This window comes from Trichechus manatus, unplaced genomic scaffold (genome assembly GCF_000243295.1).
Source record: "Trichechus manatus latirostris isolate Lorelei unplaced genomic scaffold, TriManLat1.0 scaffold00012, whole genome shotgun sequence".
NCBI lineage: Eukaryota > Metazoa > Chordata > Mammalia > Sirenia > Trichechidae > Trichechus > Trichechus manatus.
The window spans coordinates 13,806,300-13,810,879 of record NW_004443948.1 but is presented as its reverse complement, the minus strand read 5'-3'; the positions used below and the strand labels follow the sequence as shown (position 1 = coordinate 13,810,879).

Sequence of the window (4,580 nt, the reverse complement as noted above, 5' to 3'; positions counted from 1 at the left end):
CAGGGACAGGACTAGAAGGCAGAGAGGACAGGAAAGCTGGTGACTGGGAATCCAAGGTTGAGAAGGGAAAGTGTTGACATGTTTTGGGGTTGGTAACCAATGTCACAAAACAATATACGTACTAATTGTTTAATGAGAAGTTAGTTTGTAAACCTTCATCTAACGTACAATAATTTTTAAAAAAGTGGTTTTTTAAAAAATAAAATAAAACGCCGTTTTTTTCTCCATAGTTTCATTAAGAAACAAAGTGGTGAGAACTCACACTTGCTTTAGCTACCAATCATGAAGCTTTTGTGTAAGAAATGGAAAATAAATAATTTGTTGTCGTTATATGGTTCCTAATGGAAAAAGTTCTGATTGAGTATGTTGGGGAGGGGGGCATAAAATACCTAAATCTCTTCATGTATTCAAATATTCAGTCATTCATCTCATTAATTCAACAAGTATTTATCAAGCATCTAGGAATACAACCAAGAACAAGAAAGCAATATTCTTCCTCCCATTAGAAGAATCTAGAGGCACAGTCCAAGAGTAAGTAAACAATTAAAAATAAATAATGACACCTTCAGTGATAGGAGATCACCAGCCCCTAACCTGGTGTTTCTAGAGGAATTAAAAACAAAAGTTGCCATTGAGTCAACCCCCATATGTGTCAGAGTAGAACTGTGCTCCATAGGGTTTTCAATGGCTGATTTTTTGGAAGTAGATGGCCAGGTCTTTCTTCAGAGGTGCCTCTGGGTGGACTCGAACCTCCAGCCCCTTGGTTAGTAGCCAAGCTGTTAACTGCACTGCCAGGGACTTGTCTAGAGAAATACAGTGATTAAAAAATCCTGTGATCTGCATCAGCCAGGGAAAATATATTTTTGTGTAGAACGAGGTTTAGGAGAGGGAAGAAGCATGTCTTGAGAGGAATTCATGACAGAATGATGGAGTATTAGAGATAAAAAAGGCTGTGGCATGTTTGTGGTTGTGGCATGTTTGTAGGACTGAAATTCTTCCCTCTGGCTGGATCTCAAGAGTTTGAGGGGAGTGGATAGAGTTTAATCTAAAGTGGGATACAAAGGTCAGCTGCAAAGGGGCTCAGGCATCCCTTTCAGGAGTTTGGACTCTGTCTTGAGGTCAGTGTGAAGCCACGGAAAGGTTAAAACCAGGGAGTGCCTTGAACCACGTCCCGTTTAAAGCAACCACTCCGGCTATAGCAGTGCAGACTGAATTAAAGAAGGCAAGGCACCAGCTTGGGCCATTGTAGTAATGTAGATCAGGGCTGCTACTTAGTCGCTATAACAGTTGTTGGAATTGGCTCTTAATGTGGCCAAAAAATAAGAAATAATTTTTGTACTTTTTTTTTCTTTCAGTATTTAAAAGCTGAATTATTTCCGTCATGGGCAATTGTCAGCTGCTTAGTGATCTTCTAATTACTTTCCCCACATCCATCCACTCTTTTTTGTTTGTTTTTTTCACCCACATTTATGTTTATTAAAAACTGACCTAATTAAACAAAACCTGTACAAAAAAAACCCAATCACTTACTGCTCTGAAACAGTAATCATGAAAGATGTTATTGCCTGGGACCCCCTCTTTCCGTACCACAGCCATGTCTTCTTCCTCAGCCTTGGCCTCTTCCCACACCAGCTTCCCTTGTCTTAGATTCTACCTTAGGTTCAACATTCACAAGCAGTGTATCCAGCTGTACAGGTTCTCTGTTCTTCAGCGTCATTTTCACAGATTTAGGATGTATGTAGGGAACCCAAGAGCCCTGGTGGTGCAGTAGTTAATTACAGTGCTCGGCTTCTAACCTAAAGGTCAGCGGTTCAAACTCACCAGTCGCTGCATGGGAAAAAGATGTAGCAGTCTGCTTCCGTAAAGATTGACAGCCTTGAATCCTGTGGGGGCAGTTTGAACCCACCAGCTGCTCAGCAGGAGAAAGATGTGGCAACCCAACAAAACCCAAATCCATTGCCATTAGTGAATTTCGACCCATAGACCCTATAGGACAGAGTAGAACGACCCCATAGGATTTCCAAGGAGCGGCTGGTGGATTCAAATTGCCGTCCTTTTGGTTAGCAGCCAGCTCTTAACCACTGCTTCACCAGGGCTCCAAAGATGTGGCAGCAAGGATGGATTACACAATAAGCAAGGTAGCACAGGCTTACTTGTGTTTATTTGCTGATCTGCAGTGCAAAATTTTACCTGTTTTTCTTTGATGTGGTGAAAACCATGTGGAATTGTGCATTACAGATTAGTAAATAAACACAATTATGCTCATGTATACCTTGATTATTTAATCTGCCCCTGTGTAGCAGTCGGCTTCGATAAAGATGTGCAGCCTTGGAAACCCTATGGGGCAGTTCTACTCTGTCCTACAGGGTCGCTATGAGTCAGAACCAATTGAACTGAAATGGGTTTGGTTTTTTGGTTTGGTTATGTGGAGCTCTGGTGGGGCGCTGGGCTGCTAACCGAAAGTCTGCCATTCAGCTCAGCGGGAGAAAGATATGGTAGTCGGCTTCTGTAAAGATTAAACCAAAACCAAAAACCCATTGCCAGCGAGTTGATTCTGACTCATAGTAACCCTATAGGATAGGGTAGAACTGCCACATAGTGTTTCCAAGGCTGTAAATCTTTACGGAAGCAGACTGTCACATCTTTCTCCCACAGAAAGATTACAGCCTTGGAAACCTTATGGGGCAGTTCAACTCCTTACTATAGGGTCACTACTGGACGGCAAGCTTTCAGTTTTTTTGTTTTGGGGGAGCGGAGGTTGGAAGATATGTATTCGTGCTGACACCCACACCTGCAATGGTTCCATAGACCTGTGTTCCATTCTTCAATTCAACGGTTACAGTTTCGTGACTCAATTTCATCAAAAATCTCACGTGCTTCATCCTAGCAGCGCCGTAACCCTTTTGGCCCGATAGTGCACAAAATCAGAGAACCGACAACCAACCGACTGGGAGCATGAATGGCTGGAAACACCTATTCCCCGGGCTCAGGGCAGGGCATGGAAAGCACCACCTACAAACCGCAGAAACACCACGGCCACCTCATCCATCCACTCTTGTCACTGTGTAATCCACACAGAAGTCAGAATTATATTTTAAAAACAAAAATAAGATTGTATTATTAATTAAAATTCTCTATTATCATCCCATTACTCTTAGGGCAACGATTACATTCTAAACACACCCTTTCATCTTCTGGACCACACCTAAGTCTTCAACCTCTGGTATTATCATTTACAATATCCCGGCACCACACCAGCCACATTCACCTCCTTTGGCCTCTCCTACCCACTAGGATAGATTAGTTCTTCTCTGCTACATAGTCTTATGTCATTTGTTTTCTTCTTCTTAATACCAACATATACAGGTTAGCTATAAGTCAGAATTGACTGGAAGGCAACGGATTTTTTTTCCTAATACCAACTGGTATTTTAAGTAATAATCGACACTTCCAGCAATAGAGTGGACTGAGCTGATAACAAACCCTCCTTTCTTTTACAAACAAACTGAACTGATGGATAAAATATAATAAAAACTGTGTAAATGCATACATAATTTCTTAAAAAGTAAAGGAGAATCCTTACAGATTAGGACTGAAGAAGAAAAATATTGAAACCAGAGCAATAAACAGAAACTCACACCGTTGCAACAACTGTGATTTTTTTACCTCAGTTTAGGATCTAATGGCTCATGGCTAGGCTTCAATTCCCATAAATGGATGCTAGAAGACAGGCATAGCTGAAATTGTTTCTGTGCTTAAGACTAAACCTACAAAAAGCGGTCCAATTCTGAATAAAAGAACCAGAAAAAGATTAGAAAGGTAATGAGAAAACTTATACTTTCTTCATAGGGCCTAATGTAGACAAAATGTCACCTGTAACAAGTAAAACTCAAAGCCTCTTCCATGTGTAGCTATTGAAACTGAATTTTTATTACTATCATGGTGCTATAATCCTGAACCAAAAATTTAATATGGTTGGGTCAAAACATAAATTCATACAGAAATCTCCCTGTAATGGCCCTTATAAAAACCATAAACATGGAATTCCTATGGGATAAACACTCCCCCTGTACAGATACAGTATGTACAGCCCAGATTCAGTCGGCCCCATCTGCTCCTACTGCCTTGGTGGCTCATCTTGATTCCTAAAGGAAAAACCCTAATGATGGCTTATATTGTTCTCATAGTCAAAAATCCCTGCCCCTGCCATAGTTACCTTGTACACCTACATACACCAAAGATGACACACATACAACATGAATTAACAAAGAGAGACCGCAACACTAGCATATTGGCCAGAATGGATCCCCAGAAGCTGCCTAAAGTGCAAGGTGCTATCCTTCCCTGGGAGCAAACTTTGATCAGTGAGAGAGAGGAGACAGGAAGAAGACAGGAGATAAATTGCTCTCCCTTCATCCTTCCACCTATGGTCTCCTCCAGAATGCTCCATGGAGACATTCTGGAGATATGATGCATGACTAAGAACCAGCTGTATTTGCTGCAAAGCTGCGAAAGCTCAGTAACGCCTTATCTTGTATGTGCTCCTATTTCTTCTCTGGCTCACTTTCCTTTTTCTCTCA

General features: G+C 41.3%; 1 pseudogene; it reads right to left on the bottom strand.

Moving 5' to 3' along the window:
* Window positions 1-1,558: 1,558 nt before the first annotated feature.
* Window positions 1,559-2,882, bottom strand: LOC101354809 (small nuclear ribonucleoprotein Sm D1-like; annotated as a pseudogene).
* Between the last annotated feature and the right edge of the window lie 1,698 nt (window positions 2,883-4,580).